This window comes from Melanaphis sacchari, unplaced genomic scaffold, assembly GCF_002803265.2.
Source record: "Melanaphis sacchari strain LSU unplaced genomic scaffold, SCAv2.0 Contig22_pilon_pilon, whole genome shotgun sequence".
NCBI lineage: Eukaryota > Metazoa > Arthropoda > Insecta > Hemiptera > Aphididae > Melanaphis > Melanaphis sacchari.
The window spans coordinates 2,451,520-2,461,899 of record NW_020271107.1 but is presented as its reverse complement, the minus strand read 5'-3'; positions in this window follow the sequence as shown (position 1 = coordinate 2,461,899).

Here is a 10,380-nt window from a genome sequence, read left to right as displayed (position 1 = left end):
ATTCGATGACAATCTTATTCGGTGATCATATTTTTTATTTTAGACGTAAGTTTACGATTGAAGAATCAAGTTGAATATAATATTATTGTACCTAAATATTTATTGGGAATGAACAAGAACATTATTTCGTAGTATTTATGTATAATATAATACGCGTGAGTAGTTAATATTAATAATATTATATATGAGTATAATATAGTTATTAAACTGAATAAATATTAATACAATATTTTATATGTACTCTAGAGTAAAACCATTTTTTCGTCAGTGCTATGACGTGTATATGTATTATGATTATTAAATAATATTATTCACTCTTTCTACTCCCACAATATATCATGAATATATATTATTTTATTATTATTTATCGATGGCGATATTTTTATCTCAATTTTTTTATGATTTTTCTAGTCTCATTATTTTAATTTTTTGTTTTGTTATATACATTTTATTATACACCTCGTTACAACAACGTTCATCCGTAAGAACGGACACCATCGCGTATACAGCATATAACATGTACAATTAAATAGATATATAATATATCAAAATTAAATATATAATATTTAATCGATTTAGTACAATATTAAACCGCCTGTTATTGTAACGTTTAGCCAAGAGCTATTATAGTGCAATATTATTGACTATATCGAAATTGCAAATATATATTATATAATATATTTGTGGGCGCAGATAGCATTTATGAATAAATATCATATATGTTAATGAATAGATATATTTTAATGTCTAAACCTAAGTTTTTTCTATGTGTAATGTGTATAATAAGGTATACTGCATTTTTTTAGTCGCGCACTGCAGCGACGGTAACATAAAATAATATTATTTGTAACTGAATTTATTATTATTAACTGTATTTTTGAATAATATTGTAATAATTATCATATTTTGACTAATTTATTATTGTAATTTCGCAACGCGTAAATCAAGCATACGTAAATATAAGTATATAGTCGTGACGTTGTGACACATGTCAGTTGTCCGTATAATACTTGTACTTAAATATTATATAAATAAATAATATCAAAATCGTTTTACGTACTATGAATATTGAACGATATTGGCGTTTGAGTAAAGGGATTTTTTTTATTTTACTTACAATGTAATTCATCAATAAAATAAAACAGTTGTTTTACACAAATATTACTGTTTTTTTTTTCGCAGAAACTAAAACCCGCTATTCGGAAAACCTCGAGTATTGCAGTCCTAATCAATATTGATCGAGAATATTTTTTAATACATATCGTTACTTATGTAGTTACGTATGTCATCCATATTATGACTATATCATATTTTTTATGGACGTAGAGAAAAATGCATTGAATAATTAATATTGATGTGAAGACAAAGACGTTAAAAAAAAAAAAAGGTGATTTATTAGATAAAACAATATACAATTTTTGTTTCATAAAAACTAACTTGATAGCAAAACAATATTATGTTCTATAAAACTGTAAAATTAATACCTATACATTAATACCATAAAAAAAGAAATCACTTAATATATCGAGTATTTAAAACAAAAAACATATTTGAGGACCTATCAAATATGTTTTTCTGGGACCGTATTTTACTCGTCTGTCATTATTAGTTGTATTTTCTTATTGATTTAATCCAACATTAATTGAAATTAATTTATAATTGACGTTATCGACAATTAGATACCCTTGGTTTTAATTATTACACAAACCAGTGACTAAACAATAAAAACAGCTGATAAATTTAATTTAATTTAGGTGCAATTATTTAATGCATGTAAATTTCAATAGTTTCGTACTTTTTTAGATGCCTATGTGTTATATTAAATGTTGTGTAGTTACATCACTTATTTAATATGCCGAGTGTCTATTACTAGATAATCTACTCTGTATAACACGATGTAAATTATTGTAAATTTATGAGAAATGGATAATATGATAGTAAGAATGAATGTTAATAAGACACGACTTTTATGCCATTGGACAGTTGATTAAAAAATATATTAATAATATTGAAACACTGTACTTGGGAGTGATAAATCGTGTATTCTATCGCGGTTATATAGTGATTGTAATAAATGCCTCCTAAACTCATATCTCCTACGTGAAATTTACACGAAAATACGAAATAATATTAAAAGTCGTGCATTGCGAATAATATAACCACGAATTGGATGAAATGACCAATCATCATAGCTTGTGGTGTGACCATAAACATTTACTGCAATTATTGGTATTTAATTAAACGTTTAAACCTAACCTCGCGGATACGACGATTATAGTTATTGATCAGAGTTATTAGTGGCGCAATAATCATAAAATATTATTAACTCTGAAGTCGTGGGGTTATATCCCTGCGTGTCGGTTTCGAATACAGCGTCCCATTGTCCCGACAAAATTTTTTAGGACGGCCACTTGTTCCGGAATCAAGTAAACTTCAAAAGTGTACGTTAACATTTTATCTTTCGCTAATAACTAAATACTTCTAAATTAAAAAAAGAAAAAAAAACAATATTGTTTTGATAAACGATTAAATAATAAATTGATTATTTCATTGACTGACGAAATGCATTTTAAAATTATTTTTCTGACTCGGTAACAACTATATTGAATATTGATTGTTGATGAATAAATTCATTGTTTTTCTGTTGTACGTCACAAACTTGTCGATGCATACATCAACGCGAAAATGAAAACGTGATGTACGAGTAAATCAAAATACAATAAAATGCAATATGAAGACATAAAATGATGAACGGTGTTACGAATTTACGATCAATAAATAAACATAATCTAATCCGATAATCAGATGCACATTTTTCACATAGGTATCAAGAATTATTGTCCGAAAATTTCTACAACAGTTACAGTACCAGTTTTAATTTTACCTAAATGTCGGTTGTAAAGGTTTGAAAAACTTCGATGTGCGACGACGTTTCAAAAATCTTCTATATTGTAATTTTAACAAATCCAAAACACATTTTATGCAGACTATTTCGAACAGTTTAGCAGCCGTCCATTTACCTGTCTCAAATGGTTTCTCGGAAAATGCATTGTACAACAATTTAAAAACAACAAGAAGTTTTATTTTTTAATTCACGTTTTCCCGGTTACCCAATGGCCAAAACTCTAAAGTACATTTTGCGCTCAGGTAAAATGGATGTCTGTAAAATTCTACTCTTAGGTCAGTTTTTCATTTTCCAAAATATAAACATTGAAAATTTTTTATTTATAAAACCTCATTGTTCAACGATGACTCAAAAACTTTCAATTTCGTGTTTTTTAGTTTTTACTTATCATATATCCTTTTATTTTACCGATATCTAAAGCTGCCTCCACTAACTCCTTTCATTTGCCCTCAAATCTATTATATTCACAAATACTATATATTTAAATTTATTTAATTCTTATATTTTAAAATAATTTCATACAATTTATTTTTAAAAGTCAATTTTAACAACCAATACAATTCAATTATTACCCCCCTTTTTTTTCAACAAAAAATATTATAATATGGTACCTATCATAATCTTAATAATTATTATTCAATTACCTTTATTTATTATTAAAAATTACAGTATAAATATTTATTTGTTTAACTATGCTATTATCTGAATTTTATAAATTATTATTTATTACACTCTAACAATATTATATCTAAAATATTTAATTTTACTAAAACTTAAATAAGTTATGTATTTTATTACCTGTACAAGAGTCACAAATATGTTGTTCATTGTTATCAATTCGAATCACTGCCGACTTAATTAGTAAATCTATTTTGTTATTTATTTCAGAAATAATAGTAAACAAAGTTCAAATTATGTAAACATTTTAATTATATAACTAATGTTTTTGTTAGTCATAGAAAATATATTTTTAGTATATACTAACTACGGTACTAATCTTTTTAGAAGAAATAATACAAAAAAAATGTATCGACTTTTGTCAACTTTTTAGTGTTGATTTTCTTTTCTACTTTTTCTTTTTTTACTTCTATTTAAAAATGTTGTGTTTAAGGCGTATTCCACGGCATTTTCCGTCGAGTTCAAGATTCATTGTCTTACTTTGAAGTAGCTATACACGACGGATGTATAACGCCGCGTTATCATTCGCGGCGGATAACGCCGGTCGACTTGCGTTTTAGTGGACGAACGCCGGAATAATAAAATCGTGAACTTTTAAATTAAGATGGACTATACTGGATGATAGAAAATATCGCGTTTATACCATAATTTTATGTTTTTTTTTAGATATTATACAAATATACGCGGCAAAATACCATCGACGGATACGCCTTGTATAGCAGTCCATCAGAAAACACCACGAAATACGCAGTGTATAAACTCGGCCTGAAACTAACGTGATGTAAAAACAATGAATGTAAAACATCAATTACGTATATTTAGTAAAAATAACTCAAAACGAACAATAACACATTAAACATTTATTATTCGTCTTTATATCACTATATCAACAATAACATAACGTCATAAGTCATAACATATAATTAGTAGAATGCTATGTGGACTGTTGAAGTCAGTAGTTATCTTAATTCTGAATACCATAATAGTATAATGGCACATAAACATATTTTCCCAATAATTCTATTTTTAAATACAGCACATAATATATATCTATTCCCTAGGGCGATTGTAAATTCCGGCGATTTATAGGTAGTCGATTTTTGGGTTAAATTTAAAACAATATGTAATTCCACAGGTGCGTATTTTTGATGTGATATGTAAACTCGACCGATGGTAAAATGAGTAACTACTAACTGGTGACCATTATTAATTATTACATATATTTTTTTAATTTGCTTAAAAAATGATATACGAGTAAGTATCTAAATTTTAAATGTATTACAATATGTATATAAATAAAAAATCTGTACATAAATTGTGTACCTATTATCTATTGTAACTCATTATTATTATTGCGTGTTTAATAATTTTATATCATACTTATACTGTAATATCAATTAATTTATCAAAAATGTAAAACGCTAAATTTCGAGTATCTAAATAAAAATAAAAATATACCGGTAGAATTTACATGAAAAACGGTCTAAAAAGGTCGCAACCGGTGGAATTTACATGCACCAATTCACTACACACCCAAACCTAGCCGCGTGTGCCCTATTTATCGTACCAAAAATGTTAACCATGGTGGAAAGGTGACCGGGGGTCATAGCCCTAATGCTCGTTAGTTAAGGCAAAACAAAAATTAAATTATTCTTGTAGGTACTATAAAAAGCATAAATTGTAGTTCAATGTAATTTTAAATCGAGAAGGCCATGGGCCCTGAGGACGTTCTTTCCTGAACCCCCCTTGGCCCTTAATCCGGGCTTGGTAACGATGGACGATTGTAAACTCCACCAGTTTTTTTTTTACCAGGTCAGTGGGACAGTGCTCACATTGTCACGTGCCTTCTCACATTAAATACGTTTACATCTATTTAATGTATATTGTATATTTAATGTGGACAATTATTAATTATTATTATGAAAAATATGATTTTGGATTATTAATCATGATTTTTTATACTATGATTTAAATATTTAATGTGAACAATATGATATGATATGATATTATATTATAATTTTTTTTTAATAAAATATCATATTGATTTTATACTACTGTTTGATTTTCTTCACTGGCGGAGTTTACATGAACTCAATTTTACCTGTTTTTTTTTTTTCTGGCGGAGTTTACACCTATCCGTAACGACGTTATTCGCTGTAAATGAAAGGATGCAGAACGAGCCGATGAGGCCTATGCGAATACGCGCACATTTACAGTATTTCAAAAAATAAAATAAAATCGACTAAATAGGAAATGCTGATGAGTGAGGACTAATGGGTGCTAAGACGACTACTCTCTTAAGTAAATTTTGTTCGATTGTACTGTTCACAGATTCGTTGTGATTTTTCTATGGAAATTATTTATTTAAATATTTTTATTACTAGCAATATTCTCTATTACATTTATTATCTATATTTTACGTATATAAGTAGTGAATAATATTAAACAAATAATGAATTATTAAAGTTTTCCAATAGAAAAATAAATTAATAATCAGTTATGTTTTCTAGTGTCAAACTATTCTATTCTTAGTTATAATCAGCATCACTAATTTAGGAAATCGAGATAACGCGAACGGCAGACTATGTGTCATCCCGATTAGCAGTAACTTGAGTAAATATAATTTACTAGCTGGACATAAAAACCACATTAAATTACTTGTGAAATTATTATTTTGTGGTGATATAAATTATTTGCATCATACATTAAAGATAGAAATTATAAAATGGCTTCTGGTTAAAATACATATAATAATAAAAATAATGTATTTGCATACACAATAAAAAAAAAAAATTAGACATATCTTCAAACTTAAATTGTTTACTAAAATTTGTATTGATATTTGATACTCCTTGTTTGTATACCTAAAAAACTAATGCACTGTGACATCATTGTCAGATAAATCAATTCATGTATACCAAATTATATTATTGTATACTAAATTAAACTTTTTTTTATTATTATTAAATTTAAAATGTGTCAGCATATCGCATGTTATTACAAGTCTTAAAATCTTATTACAAGGACAATGATATTATTATTTGCATGTTATCTTCATCTGGGCCGCTGACATCTGATATGAGAATAGGTCTTTTGATCGTGGTTTTAAAATCGATTTTTTATTTTAGTTTCCAGGTTATAGAATCGTGTCCATTAGAGCATCACAGATTGGTGTGAAAAACTTAATCAAATTATTACTAAACTAAGAAGCTCCGTGGAATAATTGTTGGAACATACCAACATTACCAACATATACCAGATCCCGTTTCATTTAACTGGGAATCTGTAACTGTTTAAAACCATGTTAAATCTATTGATTGGGTGACGCAATTACGATTATTAAGAGACAAGTATTTATATTCTTATTAACTATTTTTTAATTTTTATAATATATTTATTCGATTAGAGTTTTAAGATAATTTGTACATAAAAAGTGAAAATATTAATGGAAATAGTATATTGTTTTAAAATGCACATAATATGGTCATGGCAATGATAAAAAATGGAAAATATCGACATAATAGCAGAAAAATTTTTGATAGCTGTTGGTGTACGTCTTCGCTACCATGATTTCTTGGTATCCTGTTATTTTGATGAGAAGAATTTTGGCAAACAATTTATCGATGTCCGATGAAACAATTTATTTATGGGTGTATTTGTGTATAAACTCATAGCAGCGATCAAACAGATCCAAGTAAAAACAATGCATTTTTTAATCATAGCTACATATTTAAAAAGAGTTTTCAAAACTGAGAATATTATTATAGTTAGTGCGAGTAGTGACATTGTAAGAGTAGTTTTTGATCACTATATACAAGGTGTAAACGGTACAAACATTAACGGATACAAGTAAAATTATCTATTCGTTACAAATTACAACGAATATTTTTATGATTAAGTTTAGACAGTTTAGTCAAAAACTAAACTCTAAATAATACATATATATAGGTTGCAAGTGTCACAACCTCAAAATAAATAAATTATTTCGCCGAGATGTCCAAAGGTTAGGACCTTAATCTCTCTTGGTGTAAACTGTAAAGAATATATTATAGGTATTAGAGTGATGACCTTTTTTTATTACCCATATCACCAGGAAATACTTTGATTATTGGTGCCGGATGTAAGCCAAATAAAAATACAATTAATATACTATTATATTTTATTATACAACTGGAAATGTTTCGTACGCAGTCTCGTAAGTACTAAAATACTTTTTAAGTAACCATGCTCAATAAGAAATGAATTTTAAATACTTTTTAAAAGTATTTGTTTTAAAAATTAAATATTTTTTCTTTTAGTTCATACTTGTTCATATTGTATTTTCAATTCAATTGCATCACGTTAAAAAACGAGTAAATTTTATTCAAAAATGTTAAAATTATTTGAAAGTTTATCTTCAAATATTTTTTTGATGTATTTTTATTTATACCTAAAATCCTTAATGGCCGAGTATTCAAAATTCAAATAGATATTTTAAATACCTTTAAAAAGTATCTTTATAGAAAACAGAAAAAATAAAAACGTTAATAAATCAACAAAACATAACAGTTTCTTTTTCTTTGTTTTTTTATTACTAATTTTTTCAACGTTCACATTAGAAAATAAAATAATGGTTAATAAGCAAAGTAATATTTAAAAGTTCCGAATAAATAATTATTTTTAATTTTATTGTCAACAGAAATTAAAAATGTTTTATAGTTACGGTCCCCATTTTAAGATAACTCTATGTACGTAAAAGACCTACGCGAAAAACACCGTTCGGACAATATTATAGCTACCGATTGTACGCGATGATAGGTACATTACAATTTACAATGAATTTTAAACATTGGCGTAAAATTTCTTTTCAAATCTCCAAATACGTAATTTGAAAAAGACTATTTTACGTCTGGAATTACTGACGAAATGTTTGGATTTAGGATGTGCGTCTACTATACGAAACTTTTATGTAATATTCTAAGCGCCGGATCTTCAAATTTATTTGAAACCACTTGAAAATCTCGGAGTGTCGTCACTCTATTGCAACGAGTGCATACCTCTATTGTTTAATTTATTTTAATTGCAGGAATAGTAGTCAAGAGCTGAACAATAACTGTGGTGACCGGTGGCAGACTTGAAGTCAAAAATATTTTTCGCGTTCCAGCGACATGCGCAAACGTTACACCTACTCGAAAAGCCTCTCCGAGACAACGCGATGTTTTCCGTCGCCTTCGATTGTGTGTATTGTCGACGTCAGTAGTTTATTTTACCAAGATGAAAATGTATAAAAAATAAAAAACGCCTTACGATAACAACGAAAAAACAGCTATTACTATCTCCGACATTCAGCGCCTGGTGAGGTCTTATCTGTTAGCTCGCGTCATATTTGGTTTGGTCATAAACGTTACACCACTCCTGACCTGAGCAGACACAAAATTGTACACGTGCTTACAGAATGATTTGTTCGGCCGTGTTACGACACTTACGACCACCGAGGTAAATTTTATTAAATTATTATTTGTCTTAACTGAAAATATGATTAGGGTCGGTAGTTGAGGATACATCGAAGTCTAAAACTGATAATAAAACCTATTCAGGGGTTCGCCATGAATCATTGTGCGAAAATTCAAGAAAATCGGTTCAGTAGTTTTTTCTTCTATTATTTTTACATATTTCTTAAACATTATTCACAAATTATGTTTTTTCATTATATTATTATTTTATATGTTTATCTGACAGATAAAAATATGACATAAATGCATATTATAATAGCTATATATATATATCTACGTCCCGACTTTTGACTCTTGTATATTATAATTTATAATATTTATATATATAAATTATATATATATTATATAATATGTAATAACAAATCGCCGCACTAATAATAGAGTGACCGTTGTACTACGCCGTCAAAGTGTTATCGGAATATCTAATTATTAGTAATACTAATAAAGTAAATAATAATACAATGTGGAATATTTTTGACGAAACAACCTAATTATTGAGATATAAATAATCATGATTAATGTATCGTTATTATAATATTAAATGTATGTTAATATATTATTGTTATTCGTTGAGCATAATTACATTATGTCCATTATGAACTGTAAAACGTGTTATATTATAATATAGCAATATAGCAATTATTAATTATAACATTTTACTTTTGATTTAATAATTAATTAACAAGGGGCATTTTTTAAGTCTCTGCACATTTTTTTGTACACGATCTCTAAGAGCTTAAACACCTTGGTTCGTAAAATTTTAATTTCAACTTGAACGTTAAAAGATATAATATCTATAAGGAGAATTTTAAATATCCTCGCCTAATGTTAAGTAAACATAATACATACACGCAGTGGCGGCTCGTGTGCTTTGAAAGTGGGAAGGCGATATAAAATTGCTTATTTATGGAAAGTAGGTATCGAATACAAATAATATTTAATTAAATTAATTTAATAAAATTTTTATGTGTAGATGAATCCATGATTAAAAACTTAATAATTCCAGTATATATTTTTGGAAAAAAATATCAAATTGAAATAATTGATTGCGAGTTATGACTGCACAAAGTAAATAATAAATATACGAAAGTTCGGAATCCATGTGTATCGGGCGATTAAAATCATCGCCCCGGCGGCAGTATTATTATTGTGTTCCCCCTTCTTAATTTTTGTATTCCGATCATAGTTATGACGAGCGACTTTTAACATCGCCCAAGCATAGCATGCGCTGCTCGCGGATCTTGGTAAATCGTTATCGGTTATCGATTTTTAGAAGCTACAGTGTTGAATGATTTATTTTTAAAC